Source organism: Loxodonta africana, chromosome 10 (assembly GCF_030014295.1).
Source record: "Loxodonta africana isolate mLoxAfr1 chromosome 10, mLoxAfr1.hap2, whole genome shotgun sequence".
NCBI lineage: Eukaryota > Metazoa > Chordata > Mammalia > Proboscidea > Elephantidae > Loxodonta > Loxodonta africana.
In genome coordinates this window covers 101264509-101287565 of record NC_087351.1, presented here as the reverse complement: position 1 = coordinate 101287565, position 23057 = coordinate 101264509, and the positions used below count along the sequence as shown (strand labels likewise).

General features: G+C 40.7%; 1 protein-coding gene across 7 annotated transcripts in view; it reads right to left on the bottom strand.

The window, feature by feature from the left end:
- The window catches only part of GPR65 (G protein-coupled receptor 65), a 170626-nt gene that overhangs the window by 116802 nt on the left and 30767 nt on the right, over positions 1-23057 (bottom strand). For 3 of the 7 annotated variants that reach the window (XR_010323206.1, XR_002785343.2, XR_010323205.1), the window contains exon 2: positions 22337-22971. The gene's annotated coding sequence lies outside the window, so the exon portion shown is untranslated. Of the gene's footprint in view, positions 1-183; positions 22972-23057 lie in introns of all 7 variants that reach the window. The other 4 variants (XR_010323203.1, XR_010323201.1, XR_010323202.1 and 1 more) reach the window with 2 other exon arrangements.

The window sequence follows — 23057 nt, the reverse complement described above, 5'->3', positions numbered from 1 at the left end:
AGAGTGTATGGGAACAAGAAGTGCTGACTTTGTTCTATGAAGCAATAAGGAACTACAGTGAATCACCAGGTGGATAAATTAACGTGGGGGAAAAATAGGGGGCCCTGGGCATCGATTACTTCTCCAAGGAACTAAGAGGAGCAAAGAAAACTCATCAGAAAACATTTTAACTTGCAGACTCACTTCCCAGCAAGGTATTCTTTGTTCCAAGTAGAAGACTAATTTGTGGAGTTCCCCAGCTTCATAAGATGCACGTGAAAGCTGGACAGTGAAGAAGAAAAACAGAAGACGAATCGGTTCATTTAACCTGTGGTGTTGGCAAAGAATACTGAATATTCTATGGACTGCCAAAAGAACCAGCAAACCAGTCTTAAAGGAAATACAAACTCCTTAGAATGCTCCTTAGAAGCAAGGACTTCTGCTCACTTACTTTGGGCACGTTGTCAGGAAAGATCAATCATTAGAAAAGGACATCATGGTTGGTAAAGAAGAACAACAGTGAAAAGGAGGGAAACCCTCAAAGAGGTGGGTTGACATAGTAATCTGTAGTACACAGTTTCACATGTGGAACTGTACTTTACAGACTAGGAAGTAAACACAATTAAGCCATGTGTACCTTGCTTACTGTAAGCCTGTGCATGCCTTGTTTACTGGTTAATCCACCGTTGTGAAGACAGCACAGGACCGGGCAATATTTTATTCTGTCATACAGAAGGTTGCCATGAGTGGGAGCCAATTCGATGGCAACTAACAACAATAACAAAGAATTCCAACACTTCAGATGAGGTGAAAACCTCAGCAGTGGTTTTTCTGAAGCTGTTAGTGGTGAGGGGGTCAGAAGCCAAAACGAGGGCTTGTGTTTCCAAAGGTTTCTCCTTTTGGAAACTACCTGCAGCCAGCACACAATTGGGCTCCAGTTTGGTGGAACTGGAAGCATGGACCTCCCTTAACTCCACCGCACTCTATGCCTGTAAAGCAAATGTCCTGCCTGAGTCAGAGGTTCTGTAAAATTTATCATATTTAGTCATTAACCCATTCATCCCCTTGAGCTCCTTCTAAGTGCAAGGTTCTGGCAATACAAATGTGAATAGGACGTCATCCCTGCCTACTTTGCTAGTACTTTTCTTCATAACCCTTAAATTTACTTGCTTATTATCTGTCTCCCCCCATCAGATTGTAATCTCCACTTTGCTCTTTTTTTTCCTGCTGTAAACTTGGTGCCTGAATGAATCATTGCCATAATTAGATAAATATTTGTTATAGGAGTGTGGTGAATTAATGAATGGATTAAATGATTTCATAATAATTCTTATTCCTGGACAAAATGCTAAAAAGAAAAGTCCGTGAGTTCCATCCAAAGCACATTTTGTTACCACTTTCCAAGAATTTTGTGTTGAAACTATTTATAAAAACAGGCTAAACGTAACATGGAAACAACAGTATTTCTTGTTAATGAAAGCTCAACATGAATATGTAACAGAGCACTACCGAGCTCTCTATATACCTCCTTACACATTACTCATTTTGACGAATTTGAACTTCACTTGAATTAGCTATTGTTCGAATTTAGGCCTTCAGTAACTTCTAAATATAGCATCTGCCAGCTCAATAATGTAATTCATGTTCGAATTGGTTAAAACAGGAGTTCCTTGGCACAAGCCTGGATCTTTCCTAGGGAAGATTAATTGGTTTGCAATAATCTCTGCACATGTTCAGAGTCTGGTTGGCCTATATAGACATTTCAAAAGAAAGCGGACTTGGATTCTGAACCAAAGCAAACAACTCTCCAGTAATGATCCATATGGCTTTGGAAAAAAATCTGGCCAACAGAGTCAGCCTCAAGAATAGTAGGTGTAAAAATTATTATGTAGAATCACTGTCTCTTGATGCCTCGATTTCCTTTGAGGGTATTCCTTTGGGTCTCAAAGAGTCTCAATCTTTTGAGTTTTCCCTTGTGAATATGGCAGAACTCATATACCTTAAGTCATTATTTGACAGTCAAATGTCTCCAGGGTCTGCACAAATACTATGAATTAGTGAAGCAGGTGGGTGTAAGACCACAGGAAGTTGGGGGAACTGTAAACTGTAGATGCCTAAGACACAGGATTTCTAGACAGTGGCAGCTTTAGACGTTTCATTAAGAAGGACAACAAGCTAGCTGGGAGTGGAGAGAGGTGGAGGATGGAGCTGCTTGAAGCTAAATTTGTGTAGGACTCTACATAAAATAAATCCAACATCCATTGCCCATCTAGGAGAATGGGAACCAAGTACTGATGAAAACTATATGTGAAGAATAACTGCCATTTCTGCTTACATCCCCTTAGCTACACCAAGCTACAAGAAATGTTAGGAATTATCATCTACATTTTGGGAGGCCAGGTACTGAGTTAAAAATCCTATTACTGTGGAAGGATACTGGGAGTGAAAGAGCAGTTTTGACCACAGGATACTACTGCAGCAATCCTGGTGAGAGATTACGGTAACGGAGGTGGTAAGAAGTGGTCCTATTCTGGATATAGTTGGAGAAAGACTGAAGAGGATTTGCTGATGCACTGTTGGTATTAGGGAAAGAGAATAGTCAAGGATCACAAAGGTTTTGGCTTCGGCAACTAAAAAATGAAGCTACTTTTATTGAGCAGGTTTGAGGGTGAGGATAATTAGGAGTTCGATTTTTTTTGAAATTCAATTTTGAAGTGACTATGAGACAGACTCCCAGGTGGAAAGGTGAAGAAGGCAGTTGGATATACAAGCCTGGATTTAAAGAGAACCATCTGCATAGATATGGTATTTAAAGTTATGAAACTTGACAAAAGCACCAGGGACTGAGCTTGTGGCACTCCAGTATTTAGAGGTTTGAGAGATGAGAAGGCTTGACCAGGAAGGAAGGCAAAGAATCAAGAGACAAGGGTTCGTGGAAGCCAAGAAAATAAAATACTTCTAAAGGGAGTGAGTGATATAGCATATCAAATGCTGCTGCCAGGTTGAAAGAAATGGAGATTGTTAATTGACCACTGAGTTTGGCAACATAAAGGTCGTTTGTGACCTGGACACAACCTGTATCGATGGAATGGTGAGGACAAAAGCCTGCCTGGAATGGCTTCAAGAAACAATGAGATTAGAGAAAAGAAGACAGTGAATATAGACAAATTTTTTCAGGAATATATCTTTAAAAGTGAATAAATCTGTCTTGGAAGAAGTACAAGCAGAATGCTCCTTGGAAGCAAGGATGACGAGACTCCATCTCCCCTACTTTGGACATATTATCAGAAGGGACCAGTCCTTGGAGAAGGATGTCACCAAAAACCTGTTGCCATCAAGTCAGTTCCAACTCACTGGTAAAATAGAGGGTCAACGAAAAAGAGGAAGACCCTCAACAAGATGGACCTACACAGTGGCTGCAACAATGGGCTCAAGCATAACAACAATTGTGAGGATGGCCCAGGACTGGGCAGTGTTTCTTTCCACTGTACATAGGATCACTGTGAGTCAGAATAGACTCGAAGGCCCCTAATGACAAAATCTATAAAAGCTAGCAAAGAAATGGGTCGGTAGTTGGAGAAGGATATGGAGTCAAGTTTCTGTCTTTTTTTAAGATGGGCTATATTTCATCATAGGAGCCCTGGTGGTGCAATGATTAAGCACTCAGCTGTTAACTGAAAAGTCAGCTGTTCAAACCTACCAGCAGCTTTGCAAGAGAAAAGACCTAGCGATCTGCTCCCATAAAGATTACAGCCTAGGAATCCCTATGAGACTGTTTTACTCTGTCCTATAAGGCCTCTATGAGTTGAAATCAATGGCACAGAGCAACAAAAATCTATTTTATCATGTTCTGTGGGTTGATGGTAAAGTGCCAGTATAGAAGGAAATTTTGATGATGGAAGAGGGAGGACAGAATTGCTGGAGTAATATCCTTGAGCAATGAGAGGAAATTGTGCCCAATGCACATATGGAGGATTTGGCCTTAGAAAGGAGCACAGACGATTCACCCAGAAGGGAAGGCAAATTATACATAAAACAGATGCAGGTAGGCAGTAGAAGAGATGGTGGGAGCTAATGATTTTTGATTGTTTCGATTTTCTTATTGAAATAGAAATCTAACTCATCAGCTGAGAGTGAAGAGGAGAGAAGAGGTGCTGAAAATTTGTAGCAAGGAGAGAAGGTATGGAATTGCTATGTAGGAGACTGAACAAATGAATGGATTATGGAAATATAGTGAGATTGTGGGACAGCACTATGGACCAATTTTAGGTCAGTGATTATGAATTGAAAGTGAACCTAGCCACAGTTAGCTTTGTGAGTGTCAGAGTAGGTAAAAAGTTAGATGTAACCAGACTGGGGTTTTTCCAGGAGATTATGAGAGAGAATCAGTCCCTGGGTGGCACAAGCCATTAAGTGCTCGACTACTAGCCAAAAAGTTGGTGGTTCAAACATGACCAGTGGCACCTCAGGAGACAGGCCTGGCAATCTGCTTCCAAAATATCACAGCCTTGAAAACCCTATGGAGCAGTTCTACTCTGCAACTCGTGTCAAATGGGTAGCTATGAGTTGGAATCAATTAGATGGCAACCTACAGCAACAATGTGAGCAAGACAGAGAGAATACGAGGCAAGAAATTAAGAGTGTATCCAAGGAAGTCATAAGAAAGGACCATGAGTCTAATCTGCATTGAAGGGGTGGTGGTAGGGAACATAGTAAAGTCTAGGATTCCATAGATCAACTATAGCCTCTCTTGCGGGGGGGAGGGGGATCCTGGCAAATCGCAAAAATAGACATCGCTACTTTTAACATTCTGTATTAGAGAATGTTGGAAACCCTGGTGGCGTAGTGGTTAAGTGTTACTGCTGCTAACCAAGGGATCAACAGTTTGAATCCACCAGGCGTTCCTTGGAAACTCTATGGGGCAGTTCTACTCTGTCCTACAGGGTCTCTATGAGTCGGAATCAACCTGACAGCAACGGGTTTGGTTTGGTTTATTAGAGAATGTTAAATGTCAGTAAAAATAAAACCTAAATTTCAGTGGCTTTAAAAACAAAAATCCCTTATAATAGGTTGATGGCCACTCTCCTCCACATAGTCATTTAAGGACCTAGGTTGATGGTCGTTCTGCCATCTTCAAACTGTGGCATCTGGAAGCCATCCAAAGCATTGTCTCATTAGTCATCACCCAGTAGAGGAAAAGGGCATATAGGAACAAGTGTGAGAGGTTTTTATGGACCAAGCCTGGAAGTGGCATATATCACTTCATTCAGAGTCCACTGAAGAGAACTTAGTCACTTCACTGCAGGAAAGGCTAAGAATGTCATCTATCTGTTTGCCCAGAAAGAAGGGAAAATGAATTCTGGTAGGTAACTAGCAATCTCTATCACAGTTAGCCCAGTTATTACATCTGTCTCAAAGTCTGGGATCTCAAGGTGATGCTCAGATCTCTCCTTTAGTCCAGTTATGGTTCCTTAAGGACTGCTGTTATGTGCCATCAAGACAATTTCGACTCACGGTGACTCTATAGGAAATGGTAAAACTGCCCCATCGGGTTTCCAAGGAGCGGGTAGTGGATTCAAACTGTTGACCTTTTTGTTAGCAGCCATAGCTCCTAACCACTGCACCACCAGGGTTGCAATTCTTCCTATAGGATGACTTAGTACTTTGAAGTGGCTTTTATTACACTGGAAGAATTAGAGTAGGTTATAAGATTTATAAAAGAGCCAAGGGTTAGGTGAAATAGAATATAATAGAATATGACTGGATTTAGTTTTAACAAGTGCCTGATAAGGCTAAAACTTAATTTGATTTGATCTGATTTTCAGTAACAGGAGTAGATGGGGGAGAACTAACTTTAGAAAGTTTTTTGGAGTTTTCCATTTCTGGAAGCCGAAATTTCCTTTGTTTTGAGAAAACTGCAAGATGGGATTTGAGAAAAAAATCCCAACAGAGAACCTATTTTACAGGAGAAAACACCGTGCCATTCATCTTAATATATTTTAGAATAAGATGATTATGTCTTGGTTACGACACAAATTTAGGTCAGGTATAACTTGAACGTGCTTTTGAAGAATTGAAGAAATATTTTTTTTCTAAATATGCAATTAGACTCAAACGGTGGTATCTACCACATAGTGTTATTCATGTTGAATAACCCAGATTTTGGTAAATACACTAACAGCCGTTATGATATTTTCTGAGCCACTGAGATTATACACTGTGATTGGAAGTGAGAGTTTTTGGAAATTCACTAAAGGAAGTGGAAGTCCTCACTGTCAATCTGTCTTGGGCAAGGAAGGATGAATAGATCTTATTCTGAGGATGGGGTAGCCTTCTTTCTCTTGCTGATGCTAAAGGGTAGAAAGATAGAATACTAAAGAAGCTTAGGCATTTGGCTGTATAGAATTTGAACAAGTTTTTCTCTCCTGGAACACAGCAGGAGCTAGACAGAAATGAGAAGTTTGGATTTTGGCTTGTGATTTTATAAAATAGTTTTAGTAGCACTTAATGTTTTGGAAACCCTGGTGGTGTAGCGGTTAAGTGCTACAGCTGCTAACCTAAAGGTCGGCAGTTTGAATCCACCAGGCGCTCCTTGGAAACTCTATGGGGCAGTTCTACTCTGTCCTATAGAGTTGCTATGAGTCAAAATCGACTCGACAGCACTGGGTTTGGTTTTTTTGGTTTTAATGTTTTGAACGGTAATACTGTTATCCCATATGTACTCAATAATGATTTTTTTCAAGCTTTTTTATATGAAAAACTGCATGATGCAAAATTACATGTTAAGGAATTACTATGAAGAAAATACTCTTGTAACCACCACTATGTCAAGAAATAGAACTTTGCCAGCTACCTCAGGGTCCTTCACTTGCTAGATCCCTCTTTCCTAAAAGTAACCATCATCTTGATTTTTATTATAATCATTTCCTTAAAAAAAAAAAATTTTACCCCACGATTGTGCATCCATAAACTCTGTACTTTAATTTTGTCTGTTTTTAAATTTGCCTTTTAAATGTCTTTTAATCTAAAGGGTCTTCCCTCACCCCTTCTTATCCCTTGCAAATTATTCATTGAAGAGCCTAGGTTGTTTGACCTGTAGAGATTCGTTTAATCTAGATTTTCCGGGTTACATTGTATGGTGTAGTTTAACGTGTTCCTCTCTTCTCTATATGTCCTGTAAATTTATGGTTTGATCAGGCTGAGATTTAGTTTTTTTGGCAAGACTGTAGGTGATACGGTGTTTGTTCATCGAGAGGCACATAATGTCTGGATGTCTCCCTTTTTGTGATGTTAGCAGCTGTCGTTGCACAATGCCTAGATCTACAAATTGAGTAGGGACTGCAAAGTGGGGATTATTTAACACAATACTATAACTTCTGGGAAACTTTCTGAAAGAAATAACCCAAGACTTCTGATTCTAGAGCTATGGTGGAGCAAATTAATACAAATATTTGCATAATGTGTAGAATTTCAGGATAATATACAGTGATTTAAAAATGTGTGATTGTTGAATTCACATGAAAGTAAGAAAATGCCCAGATGTAAGAAATAAATAAAAAATGAAAATCCAGAATTGTAAGTCCAGATGATGTTACAAGTAAGTTCTAACTACTCTTCAAAGAATAAGTAATTCTCACCCTATACAATGTGGTTCAGAGAATACAAAGAAAGGGAGAGATTTTCATCTCGTAGTATGCCATGTGATAACCTCTATAGGTGCAGAGAAAGGATTTGGTAAAGTCCAATGTAAATTCATAATAGAAAACTCATAATATTTTTTTGTTAGTCTGAAAAAGGAAACATTCTGAAAACAAGAATAAACATTGTACTTAATGGTGAAACCAGACAAAGGTGTCTGCTATCCCAGTTTTATTCAACGTTATTCTGGAAGTCCTAGTTAGTACCTCCGAATATTAAGGGAAAGCAAGTAGGTGATTTATTAAGATTTTAAAATTGCACCATATAGTACTCCAATCATATTATTGGCTTAAGACTTCTAAGAAAAGATATGCTGCCCACCCTTGGAAAATGAGAGAAAATTGTTGCACTTAAAAAGACTGAGTTCTTCATAACTCAGAAAAATATTTGCTGTATTGTGAGATTTCCAGTGATCCATGAGAAAGTAAAGGGCAGAGGGTAGTAAACCTCCAAGTCAGGTACAGCTGCAAGTGTGATAGAGAGGACTGAGCAGGCAGAAGGATCACAACCCAGGCTGCCATGAGGGCAGGAGCATCATAGCTGGACACTCAAGTGAAGAACCAGAGCTCCAGTGCAACATCGTGTGGACCCTTCACCATTCTCCCAGAATCATGTAACCCCAGGGTTCTTGTGTGACGCAATGGACTAAGGGAAGGAGCCCCAGGAATGACCGAGGCACCAAAAGCTCATCGGGTAGAAAGATTTCTCAACTAAGTGTTCTGCAATCCCTATCCCCAACCCCACTGAGAATCAAGGCTATAAAAATTCTGATGCCTCTTTCTTGAGAAGGAAGCTTTCCTAAGAGCGGTCTTTTTTTTTTTCTTCCAGGTTCTGAGTTCTCCAAGCTTTTCTGTAGTAGCTTTGGAGTATTGTTATACTCCAGTTCGACTCAAGGCAGCTGTATATATAGAAGAACAAAATGTTGCCCAGTGCCGTTTTCATGATCACTGGTATGCTGGGGCCCATCGTTGCAGCTATTGTGTAGTGCCTTCCAACAGAGGGGGCTCATCTTCCAGCACGATGTCTGACAATATTCTGTTGTGATCCATAAGATTTTCACTGACTAATTTTTGGAAGTAGATCACCAAGCCTTTCTTCCTAGTCTGACTTAGCCTGGAAGCTCTGCTGAAACCTGTTCACCCTGGGTGACTCTGCTGGTATCAGTGACATAACTTCCAACATTATAGCAACATGTAAGCCACCACATATGACAAACTGACAGATGGTTAGTGACTTGTGTGTTGCTATGATGCTGGAAGCTATTGTGTGATTAGCCAGACACATAAAGTTTCTATCTAGAAGAGACCTTTGGGATCACCTATCCTTCATTTGACATATGGACCACTAGGAATTTGGCCAAAGTCAGAGAGCAAGACAAGACTGTGGGATAACTGGGATGAGAATTCAGATCTCCTGCTTCCCAGCCCATAACTACATCCATCATACACCTTCCATTTCAGTAAAGGTAACTTGACCCAGTAAAAAAAGACAAACTTGACCCAGTAGCACATACTATTTCTAACCTCCTGATGTTGAGTGTCAATTGCTTCTCAGATTTCCTCAGACTTACGGAGTCACATCACGAATGTACAATATTAGAAATTCAGCAAGATGAATTCTTAACTTTGTGGCTCCGTATTGTCCACACATATGTTATTTCAATCCTCAACAGAGAATTTGAGTTTCGAGGAATTGGTGAAATAAATCCTGCAGAGCCATTACATCATATTAACGATAACTGAGGGTAAACATCCATAGACTATGCAATGCCTCATGCAGGGGTAACAGCTTGTTTAAAGTCTTGTTTCTACCTCCCGCCCCTACCCCCCCAGGAAAGTATACTGAAAGGGAAAACAATTTACTTTCGTTTTCAATTGAAAAAGTAGACAAACTTAAAATGTATTACTGTGTCCTTATGTCTATGCGTCTCCCGGTCATTTCTTGGGAAAACATCTACATGGCACCAGTAATTCATACATGGGTCAGAAATAGTGTTTCCAAAGTGACTCCCAGGGAATTCTGGTTTGTTGAGATATTTTGTGAGAGCAGAGAGAGAGAGCTGCAGTCTAGAGTTTCCTCTTAGAGAGTCGCCGTGCTCATTGGCATATTAAAGGCTTTAGAAGTCCCCTTTGACCCATTTTCCAAATTTCTTTGATGTGGAACCCTTGTTAATGTCTTTCATTTAACATCCTCAGAACTCAAGTTCCATGGAACACCCTTGGAAAGTGCTGGTCTATGATTGCTCTCCAGGTGCTCCAAACTCTGGATGCGCATGTACAATCATATTGACTGTCTATACCCTTTGCCGTTGAATTGATTCTAACTCATAGTGACGCTATAGGATAGAGGAGAACTGCCTCACAGAGTTTCCAAGGCTGTATATCTTTACGGAAGCGCCACATCTCTCTCCCACAGAGTGGCTAATGGATTCGAACCGCCAACTTTTTGGTTGGCAGCTGAGCGCTTAATCACCGCACCACCAGAGCTACTTTGGCTCTCTAAGGAACCTCACAAATGCAGCTCTAGCTGTAAGCCCGTCACCAAGGCGACCTCCCAACATCAGCAAATTCTCTTCAGTCACAATGCGAAAATATCTTTCAACCTTTTCCCCTACTCCTGAATGTCTAAATTACTCTCTATGAGTATTGGCCATTACCATGGTTGAGACCAGGCCTTTGCGGAGACTTTCCCGACCCTCTAGCTCCTGCTTTCCTATTGCCCATGTCACCTTGGGCAGCAATCTTACCACTCACTCTGTGTCAACAAGAAATACTTATCTGAAGCACTGAGAGTTCAGTTCATGGAAGACTTGCAGGCTCGTAGCAAGTTGCTTTTCCCTTTTTCCTGTCTTTCTTTGCCTTCTCGTCCCCAGCCCCTCAAAAGAGACAGCTAACTCTTCCCCTTGTCATATGGGAAACTATTTTCAGTTTCTTGAGCGTGCTCTTAGAAGGGCTCATCTCCTATCCCAAGTAACTTATCAAAGTATTTCACCCAAACTCAAAGGGCATTCTAATCACATTTCCTTTTATCATGTTATTGAAACTATGTAAGAATAAAGAGGAAAGCTGTCAATAATGGTGTCTATTTAATGAATGTAAGTTTCTTTCTTTCTTCTTCTCTCTGTTGGACTAGAGGCACTGTAATCAACCCTGGCTTCACATCACAGTCATGTGAGGGGCTTTGAAAATATAGATATCTGGGTCCTACTTTTCGAGATTGTGGCTTAATTGGTGGAGACCACACATCAGTTTTTTGAAGCATCCCAGACAATTTAATTGTGTACATCGATACATAGTCTCACTGATTTAGAACAGGAAGTCAGTGAAGGTAAAAAACACCATCAAGTACTAAACAACTAGAAAGAAGAAATGTTTAAATATTCCACAGATAATAAATATACCCGATTACCCACTGTACTTATCCAGCTCTGCAGATAGAGATTTCTTAATAGATATTCAGAAGAATGCAACAACATAGTAAATTATCACTGCTCTTGGCCATTGAACTTCAAGCTTGTGAGAATGAGAAAATAAATCTAGAACATTTAGGCTCTTTGCTTCTAGCTGTCATTTGCATGATGTTACCTTTGAAAATTTATAGCTGCGGCTGAATATACAACCAGCCCCAGTGTGCTCAGTCCAGGGTACTGGTGACTAACTTGCTATTCACAGCCTGATGTTGCAATTTGCTTATCTCAGAGGTGCTGGCAGATTCTAGCAGAGATCATTGATAAAGGTGGCCACGGCAGCATGCCAAGTGAGGTGGTGAACAGAGGCAATAGCGGTCAAGGCAGCCCGGGTAGACAGGAGGGGTAAGAGGTCCCACACCTTGTCTCTGTCCTCTGCTCACTGCTCTGAGCTGCCATCACTCCCATATCCTTACTTCTGTCTCAGGTGCTAGTCATCCTTCAAGACTCAAGACAAATGTCACTTCCTCAGTGATGGCTTCCCTCCCTTCTTACTGCCTCCCCAACACTTTGCTCAGACCTCCCATTATATCATGTGTTTTCCTACTAGATTCTCAGTTCTCCAAGGGCAGCATCCCATATCTTAACTCTCTTTGCATCAACAGAGCCAAATACAATGCCTGGTACCAAGTGAGCCTCAAGAAATACCTCTGTGACATACAATCTGATTAAAATGTTGATGGTATCTATTGTCCGCCTTGGGTTGAGTATAAGAAATTCAATGTCCCTTACAAAACCACAGGGTCTACTTAAAAGATTGGTGTTAACTTATTATCGATGTGATAGACAGCAGATCTCAAGTTCTGCTTTAGCAATTCAGCAAACATAACTCTTTTGCTTTTGGAAGAGAGGGGAAATGGTCACTGAACTGAGGGCCATTCCCGAGCTAAAAATAAAATGGTGGGGAAGAGAACCAGGTGCAGTCATTTTTGTGTTTAATCAGAACCAGGAAGAAACCACTTTACATAAATGAGTCTGCTTAAAATCCTCAAATGTCTTCTCTTCATTTCCCAAAAGCATTCAGCATTTTCTTAAAAAGAGACTACTACTGTTCCCAACATGTGCTCAGTGTTTTAGGAAATCAACTAACCGTGTTGCTTCCTTGCTCACCTGTACTGGGAGGTCCGAAGGAGTTCAGAGAATCCAGGCCTTAGCTTACTTTTTTTCCAGGAGGCATGAGTCATTTTCATCCAGAGGCTGCTGAGAGTAATTTGGATGGAAAACTTGCAGCTAGCTAAATCCACCATGCCTTGTTACCGAGATAATCCCAATCCTCTGCGGTAACAAGCCCAAATGCTTTCAAGAGTCAGGGAGGGAAGGGAAATGTGTAGCCTGTGCTAGGAACACAGTAGGGATTGCTAGGGACTATGGCAAATAGGGAAAAAATGCGTGCCCTGCCTAGAGACATTTAATTTAAAAATTTACAAAAGTTGGGTCTGCCAAACAAAATACATTTATAGGCCAATTTATTCTTAAGGCCTAAGCTTTTATCTTATATATAGTCATTTGGCTTCTCTTGTATCCCCATCTCCACAGCTCCCTATGATTCCCCTCCCTTGACCAACCTGCTATTCACTGCTTCAGATCCTCAGCTTCTTCCTCTTGTTCTGCTACCCCTGTGGCAACCAGTTTTGCATAGATTCCGATTGATTTCATGTAGGCCAACCTGACTGCCTCACCTCTTGCCCATGCCTCTTGCCTGCTCACCTGGGGCTTCTCTACTGATACTTCTGCGGAACTCCACACAGCACACATGTATGTATAACCCGGACTTGCAAGGAAGTTAATATCCACCCCAAAAGTGAGCCATTTGACCAGTAGGAATGGGAGACTGGAGCCAGTAGAGAAATTCTCCCCCTTTCTCTCCCTCCACCAATGTGCAGTGCTGAGATGCAGTTTTTACACCTTCTCGAGGTTGTGCCCACAGAATTGAGCAATCGGTCACACCTAGTGGTAGCCTGCTTGCATATTAGCTCTTCTTATGTTCTTTAATATTCTTGTTCTTTGTTTCTGATTGCCAAGATTATATTCAAGTCCTTTGCCTTAGGCTGTGCTTTCCGGGGGACCCAGGTTAAAACAGTATCAGGAGTAGTCCTAGAAGTCAGATACTCAGGATAGAATTTTCCAGCTAGGTTACACAGCAATCTGATGGCAATAAATAACAAACCTGTTGCTGGTGGTAAATGGGATGGTGATAATACTTGGCCTGTGGTGGCATCGCAATTACTAAGGCATTCACCTGAGGTAATTGGGGTGAGATGCATGTAGAAGAGGAGGCATTGGGATATGTTACACTTGGTTGTTACAAGAGTAACAATAATGATATGAATTTTTGAGTGGGATGACTTTGTTAACTACGTTGAAAAACTTGATATGAGAAAATGAAAAGCTCATGATCATCAATTGACAAGTAAAGACACTCTATGAAAGCCAGTGTGTTCTACAGTAACTTTGAAGAAGACTCTCATTTGCTGTAAACTAAGCTGAAAATCAGGCCCAGGACCTAGTTTTTAAGTGTACCAGAGCTGCACAGACGACTCAGTGCATAGCCTCGACAGGTGTTGTATGTCAAAGTTAATGCCCTGATAGGAAAAGAGTGGGACTCTGTGACTTGTGTTAGGGATATTCGGGTGGATGAGCCTGAAAATTGTAAACTCTCTAGGATGTCAGAAATAGCTCTCCATCTTGTCTGAGGAGCGCAATCTCCCCTTTCCTAGAGAAGGTGCAACACCATCATTGAAGGCAGGTGTTTTGCAAGATGACACTAGTTCTCTTCAAGATCCACCCCTCATAACCTCCAGGCTAATAACCAGAGGTAGGTCTTATCACAGCCTGATTAGCAAATTACAGCTTTTGAGGAATAGCCGACACTCCAAGGATTTGTAGGACCTAAGGAACTCTTGTAGGAGTAGATCTAAAAGGTGTTGGCCTCAAGTTGGGGAAGAAGATATAAGACTGGGTAGAGAGCATTTATTGAACAAGAGAGAGCTCATTCATGACTTGGGTTTCAATTTCTGGAAACAAAATCTCAAGATGATCCTAAAAATCTGTTGGGATGACTCCTTGTAGCTTTTACAGGATGATGAACCTTAGTAAATGAGGTAGAAATGCTGGAAGTTCATTGGTATAGTATTGAGGGAAAAGCTGGAAGTCTCACAGAGGTGGGTATGTTAGGACTAATTTGTTATGTAAGACCTAGAAACCTACCACCAGACTATGTCCACTGGGAGATCCCAGGAGATACCCCACTAAATAAAACAATGAGAAGTACTGGCAGCCATTTAGATGTTTGATGGAAGTTGTCTTTGTAAATAAGACTGATGGAGGGAGATGCTACCAAAAAACTGGGCCTCACAGTATCAGTGGGAATGACAGGATTCCAGAATGGTGGAGCCCAGTGGTAGCACTTAGCTAACATAGCCAAGATAGACATAATATATACAATGGGCAGCAAAGTCAGAATGCAATTCACAATGCCCTTTAACAGGGATCTTCGGTGTTGGCTAATAGACCATGGTATTCCTGGAAGTGAGATAGACTACTGACTAGGGTTGCTGACTTGTATTATTATATTTTTAAAAATTGAGAACTAGTGCACAGAAGGCTGACGTCAGCCACCAGAATGGAAATTTTTGATCCCTCTTCCTGATTCAAGATCTAAATTAATTCATAGAATCATAGCCTATTTATTGAAAGGGAGCTTAGGTCCTCTTGAGGAATAACCCTGCAATCTACTATATCTACATTTACATCTCTATCTCTGTATCTACTAAGTAATCTCCCAATCCTTGCCCAAAGGGACCTGTGACCATTTGTCAGGATATCTGTGCACTGGGGAAAGGGAAACACACAGATTTTTTTTGAGCACTCTTAGATGTGGGGTCTTATCTGTCTGATGGTAGAGGAACTGAAACTTCATCATGGTCCTCAAGCTAGAGAAGGGGGTAATGGAGTTTAGGTGATAAATAGAATTTGGGCCCAAGTTTATCTCATAGATATTTCCATAGTCTCCAAAGGCATAGTTGTCTGGAGCAGCTAGCAGAATCTTCATGTTGTTTCTCTGACTTCTAGTGTATGGTAGGAAGGGCCAAGTAGAAGCCCCGGAAACCTCTGCCATTCCTTCTCCACAGACACAAACACATTCCTACCGTATGTGGTATGTGAGAAGCAATCTTCTTCCCAGGAGGAACTGTAGAGATTATCACTATCATCAAAGATTTAAAGGATTCAGGTGTAGTGGTCCCATCACATGCTCATCAACTGACCTATCTGATGGGTCATGGCACGTAATCCATTAAGATTTTCAGAGATTTCTGCTGGCCATCTCCTTGAAAGGGACTCTGTGAAAGGTGGGGCTAGTGCTACTCAGCTGTTTGATCAAAATTTCACAGCATGAAATTGACTCTTGGGGAAAAGATGAGGAGAGCTGATTCTTACAAAATGGAGGCCCCGTGCTGTAGTATGGGAATTGGATACAATGGTGAACAAAAGTAAACCTGAAGGGTATAAGAGGACTGTATTATGCACCTTTTAAGCACTACTCTATATTCTCTTAATCTCACCTTTTTCACTCAAGTTGCTACTGAGATAGCTTGTTCTGCATAGGTTCTGACCACTTGCATACAGGCATAACTCAACAGTATCACAACTTCTTGCCTCCTGCCCTGGGCCTACATTAGTGATACCTCCAGAAGACCTCTATTGCTCTCATGTATGTGCAGTCTTGAAGTGTGGGGAAGTTCATGCCCTGTGAGATAAAACTTTGACCAATGGGAGACTGGAGTTAGTGGCTAAACCCCTCCCCTTTTCCCTCTGTGATGACATTATATAGCTTCTCAGAGGATGGTCCTTTGGGAGTGAGCAATCAGTCAAACCCAGCAGCAGTCAGCTCCATAATGCATCTTCATATGGCTCTCCTTCTTTCTCTACTTCATTCTTTTGCTCCTCACTCTTGCATCCTGGGATTGCACAATTAAATAAAGTAATATGGATAAGTCCTTTCCCTCAGGTTCTGCCTTCTGGAGAACCCACGTTGGATCGTTGGATAAGCTCCTACCTTCCAAACTAGTTCACTTGTGGCCTCTGGATATTCCATTGCCACAATGAGCATTCCGACAACTCCACCTTGAGTGAAATCTGGCTGTCTTCTGAGGATACAGCTTTCCTTGCAGCCTGTACAAATGAAGACTGCTGGCTCATCAAATTATGTTTTTAGTTCATCCTTCTTTCTTTCACCTTTGAAATATATGCCATCCAGCTAAAGTACCCTCTAAACCAAAAACCAAACCAAACCCAGTGTCGTCGAGTCGATTCCAGCTCATAGTGACCCTATAGGGAAGGGTAGAACTGTCCCCAGAGTTTCCCGGGAGCGCCTGGTGGATTTGAACTGCCATCCCTTTGGTTAGCAGCTGTAGCATTTAACCACTACGCCACCAGGGTTTCCAAAGTACCCTCTAGTCCTTGTAAATATCTTTGTATCTCTCCATCTCTTGCCACATCCTTAGTTCAGATCTCCACAAAATCTTGCCTCATTATTTCAACACCTTTTCCCTTTCAACATCAAATAACTTTACCTCTAATCTTGCCTTCCTTTTGATCTTTCTTGGACACTGAGATAAGAATAATCTTCCTAAAGCACAAATTTGATCATGTCATTCACCTGTTTAAAATTTTTAATGGCCATTTAATGACTATAATGGACTTTAATGGAAACCCTGATAGCATAGTGGTTAAGAGCTATGGCTGCTAATCAAAAGGTCAGTAGTTCAAATTCACCAGGTGCTCTTTGGAAACTGTATGAGGCAGTTCTACTCTGTCCTGTAGGCTCGCTATGAGAATCAACTCGATGGCAACAGGTTTTTTTTAATGGCCTTTAATAGAATATAAAAGTCCAAATTATTTAACTTTGCTAAGAGACCTGGGGAAACCCTGGTGGCATAGTGGTTAAGTGTTACAGCTGCTAACCAAAGAGTTCGCAGTTAGAATCCGCCAGGCACTTCTTGGAAACTCTATGGGGCAGTTCTACTCTGTCCTTTAGGATTGCTATGAGCTGGAATCAACTCAACTGCACTGGGTTTGGTTTTTTTGGTTTGAAGAGCCCTGGTGGCACAGTAGTTAAGTGTTAGGCTGCTAACCAAAAGGTCAGCAGTTCAAATCCACCAGCCACTCCTTGAAAACTCTGTGGGGCAGTTCTACTCTGTACTATAGGGTCTCTATAAGTCATTGATTTGATGGCAATTGGTTTGGTGTTTTGGTTAAGAGTCTATAAAATTAACTTCTATTTCTTTGCAGTGTTAATTTCTTGCCACTTCCCTCTCTCACAATCAGCTTCAACAACACTGAACTACTTTCATTTCCTTAAAATGGATCCAGGTCTTTGCACGCACTGCCCCTTAGCTTGAAATACTTCCCCCTCCCTTCCCTCTTCCTCCCATTGCTCATTTAATTAACGCCTACTCAGCTTTTAGGTTTCAGGGGAAATATCATATGGCCTGGGAAGTTTTTTTGATCCCCAAGATTGAGTAGTGGTCATCCATACCCACCGTACTTACATAATTAAAAAAAAAATTTTATGTGTTTTGTTGTTGAGAATATACACAGCAAAACATATACCAATTCAACAGTTTGTACACATACAGTTCGATGACACTGATGACATTCTTCGAGTTGTGCAACCATTCTCACATTCCTTTTCTGAGCTGATCTTCTCCCATTAACATAAACTCTTTGTCTTCTAAAGTTCCTATATAATCTTTCGAGTTGCCGTTGTCAATCTAATCCCATCTAGGTAGTTGTTAAAAGAGCATAATGCTCAAGACAGATATTTTTTACTAATTACATTAAACTATTGTTTGGTTGTAAGATTTCAGGGAATTTTTTATTTTAAGGTTTAAAAATCTCAGAGCAATAGTTTCTGGGCTTTATCCAGCCTCTGTGGCTCCAGAAAGTCTGGAGTCCACGAGAATTTGAAATTCCGTTCTACATTTTTCTGCCTTTATGAGTATTCCTCTATAGAATCCTTGATCAAAATGTTCAGTAATGGTAGCCAGGCACCATCCAGTTCTTCTGGTCTCATGGCAAAGGAGGCAGTTGTTCATGGAGGCAATTAGCCACACATTCCATTTCCTTCTCCTGTTTCTGACTCTCCTTCTTCCTCTGTGCTTCAGGTGAATAGAGACCAACTGTTGTGCCTTGGATGGCTGCTTGCAAACTTTTTTTTTTTTTTACCCCAGGCACTACACAGTAAACTAGGAGATAGAACAGAAACGCTAAACATGTCATTAGACCAATTAACTGGGATGTCCCATGAAACCATGAACCAAAACCTCCAAACCGAGGGACCAAATCCCATGAGGTTTTTAGTTGTACATAAGCAGCCTCAGAAGCTATTCTTTTTGTGTGTGTAAATATATCTGTCACACAATTTTTGCCAATTCAACTTTTTACAGGTGTATAACTTACTGACAGCATTTGCAATAATCACCACCAGTGTGAATTTTCCACACCATTAACCGAAACTCAGTATTCCCTAAACAATAACCACCTCTTTCCCTCTCTGTCCTGCCCCTGGTAACCACGAATACATTTTGGTCTCTATAAATTTGCCTTTTCATGGAGCCCTGGCACAGTGATGAAGAGTTCAGGCTGCTAACCAAAAGGTCATCAGTTTTCGAATCTACCAGCCACTCCTTGGAAACCTTATGGTGCAGTTCTACTCTGTCCTATAGGGTCGCTATGAGTCAGAATTGACTTGATGGCAATGGGTTTGTCTTTTTATAAAAATAAGATCATATAATATTTGTCATTTTGTGATTGACTTATTTTGCTAAGCGTAATGTTTTCAAGTCCTGTCCATGTTGTAGCATGTATCAAGACTTCATTTCTCCTGCTGGCTGAGTAGTATTCCATTGTATGTATGTACCACATTTTGTTCATCTATTCATCAGTTGTATACTTAAATTTTATTGTAACATTTGCTACCTTGTATTATTTATGTCTTTGAATCTCCCATCAGACCATAAGCTTTCCAATACTAAAAAAACCAAACTCATTCCTGTTTAGTCAGTTCCACTCGTAGTGATCCCATGTGTTATAGAGTAGAACTGCTCCATAAAGTTTTCTTGGGTGTAATCTTTACAGTGTTCTGGAATTCTCATTTTTCTCACTTAATTCCAGAACACTTAATTATGCTCATGCCGAATCAGTACATTGGCTAAGAGGCAGTTTTTGGAACAGAACAAGAGGATACTGCATGGTTTAAAATCAGGAAAGGTGTGCATCACCACACTTATCCAATCTGTATGCTGAGCAAGTAATCTGAGAAGCTGGGCTATATACATGAAGAAGAATGGGGCATCAGGATTGGAGGAAGACTCATTAACAAACCTTGATATGCAGATGACACAACCTTGCTTGCTGAAAGAGAAGAGGGTTTGAAGCACTTACTGATGAAGATCATTAGACCACAGCCTTCAGTATGGATTACACCTCAATATAAAGAAAACAAAAATCCTCACAACTGGACCAATAAGCAACATCATGAAAAATGGAGAAAAGATTGCAGCTGTCAAGGATTTCATTTTTCCTGGATTCACAGTCAATACCCACGGAAGCAGCAGTCAAGAAATCAAGAGATGCATTGCATTGGGCAAATCTGCAGCAAAAGACCTATTTAAAGTGTTCAAAAGCAAAGATGTCACTCTGAGGACTAAGGTAAGCCTGACCCAAGCCATGGTATTTTCAATGGCCTCATATGCATGTGAAAGCTGGACAATGAATAAGGAAGACAGAAGAAGAATTGGTGCATTTGAAATATGGTGTTGATGTACCATAGGTGGAATCTATTTTCACTCATAGGGACCCCATATGACAGAGTAGAACTGCCCCATAGGGCTTTCTAGGCTGTAGATCTCCAGGTCTTTCTCCTGAAAAGCCACTGAGTGGATTTGAACTACCAACCTTTTGGTTAGTAGCTGAGCACTTAACCTTTGTGCTACAGGGCTCCTTCCAATACCACTATCCCCAATACCACTAGCACCTAGCAAAATTTACAAATATTCACTGAAAGAATAAATAAATGAATCAAGTGTTTTTCTATTCTTTCTATTAAAATTTTCACTATCCTTCATAATTTAATTTTAAAAAGTGGCTGTGCACTTTTTTCACATACACTTTTCCCGTGGGCTTAAGAAGGAAGATTAAATGGAATATAAACAGCATAAAATTGACTGAGAACTTTACCAGGGGTAACTTATATCATTAGACTTAATCTCTTGCATTCACTATTTAGGAAAAATAGTTTAAATTCCGTATGTAGATTTTTAGCCATTTAACAACCTCATTCTACATTCTTTATATTTAAAAAAAATGTGTTGTATTTTTGTGACAATAGTGTATCACAATGCTGAGCACACCTCCTCTTGAACATTTATCTCCCTGGTAGCCTTGAATTTTATGTGATATCATAATAATTACAATTTAGAACTTTATAGGGACTCATAAAGAGTAGCAAATTGATAATGGTGTTCTGGAATGATAATAGCCCCTTCTTCAGGAAAGAATCTTTAATATCATTGCAATAATATGTGCACACAAAGATTTCCTGACATCCTTGGAGCAAAACCCCTTTGCATCTTGACCTAATTAACATCTCTTTCTCAATAGTGATCATTCAGATTTTACTAAAAGAAATAAAAAAATAAATACAGAACCTGCTAGAACATCATGGAAACAGGTAGGCTATATAGTAATGGTGGCTAAGGTCATAGGTTTTGGATTCAGACACTTGCGTTCAATTTCTTGTTCTGTTTTTACCCTCTCTAAGCTTCAGTCTCTTCATGTACGGTAGGGATAATATCTAGCACATCAGATTGTTGGGGAAATTAAATAAAATCTGGTATGTAGAGTTCCTAGCACATAGCCCACACTTACGGGAGCTATCACTGATGAGCTCCTAGACACCTGGAACAATAAGGCAATCTGGTCAAAGAGCTTTAGGAGCCAGAATATCAGGATAGATGAGTAGAGGAGTAAGAGGGAATGGGAAGAAGTGGGAGGAGTGTGGCCATTTTCTCCAAAGTAGTTTTTATTGAAGAACAGCTTCCAGTTGGGATCTGGAACACTAGGCAATATCCTCGGAGCCAGCAATGCAGAAATAAATTGCGATAAGCCTAGTTATGTTCTGGAAAACATTCTCAACGAACTGCAGGGGAGACATAGCAGAGAGATCCATGGCTAATAAACTGCCTTTAAAGGACTTTTGTAATCCAATGGGACACACAGGAATGTTTTTTTTTTTTTTCTTTTGCCTAATCATAAACAGGTAATAAACACCGTGACTCACTTGTCAGGTGAAAAACTTGACTAATTTTTTTCTAGAAATAAACATCATCATAGCTAATCCTACATATCCTTAATGTAAGCCTGGAGTAAACTGGAGGTTAATTTAGCATTAATTCGTTTCCATTATCACATGGTAAAAAAAAAAAATTGTCATGTATGGAATAAGTCAAATGGGCTTTAGAACTTTCCCTGATGTACGAATTACAAAACTGCATACCCATAAGTAAAATATATGAACACATTTCTTATGCTAACATATTAAAGTTGAAATGGTCAATATGCAATCCGTACTTCATCATCCTCAAAACAATTTATATCCAATCCTTTATGCGTACCACTTAACAGATACCATTAGGTGGGCAGGGAAGGTAATATGATGCTCATATTAAAGATGAGGGACTTTAGTTTCTAGAAATCATTTTATTTTTTTTGTGTAGCTAAATAAAAGAACAAAAACTAGACCATGTCCTATGCCTCATAACCAAGAAGCATCCACAATGGACCACACTGACTCGCGAGTCATATATGCTCACAATCCCAAAAATTTCAGTGTCTACAAGGCCATTTTAAACATAAGTGTTTAGCAATCAATGCTCCAGTCTGTGACTATAGATAACAGCCACATACTCAGGCATCTCACAGATATTTCCCTGATTTGACACATGAATGGAGTGCAAGTGTAACTGGGAAAATGAGTACCTGTTTGCTCCTCGGAACCCACTCTTCATCCTTCTCCATCCAACTTTGTGCTCTGGGAGCTGACCTCATGAACTGCGTCAATGGGTGTCTTAGGCTGGGTTCTCTAGTAATGCGTATAAATATATATAGATTTATATTAAAGGAACTGCTCACGCGATTGTAAGGGTTGAAACATCCCAAGTTCTTGAATCAGGATGGAGTCTTTTCCCAATTCACGGAGCCGCAGAAGCTGGTGAAGCCAAGATGAGTAGGTTGGAGAGCAGGGATCCTGCTCACAGGTTGTGATGGTCAAGAAATCCCCAAGGTCGGCAGGCAAGGCCGCAAGGTTTCTCCTGAGTCACTTAGCTGCAGGGGCTGGTGAACCAAAGATAGGCAGGTTGGGTAGCAGGACTCTTGCTTGCAGACCATGAAGATTGGCAAATCCCAAGATGGACAGGTAAGTTGCTAGCTCAAGTCCTAAGAGCCAGAGGTCAGACAAGAGACAGCTACTGGATCCAGGACAAGCCGACAACGTTTGCAAAGTGAGCAGGAAGGAAGTAGGTGATGGAAGGCAGAGAGATGAAGGCTGAGGTGGCAGTGAGTCGCCACAGGCCCCATCCCTGCCGGTACCACTCAGCAGATTCCATCATGGGGGTGATCACATCAAATTTCGACAGGGCAGTGATCGTAACTTTATACAACTGCCAAAACAATAAGAATCATGGCCTAGCCAAGTTGACACACAATCTTAACCATCACAATGGGCTTCCTGCCTCTGGCTTCCTAGTGGTTCATCCAATAAGGAGCTCCTGCAGAAAATTGGAGAGAGAAAAGAAGCATGAGATTTTGATATTTGTTCCCCATTTTCACCTTTCATCTTAAGGGGAAGCCTCAG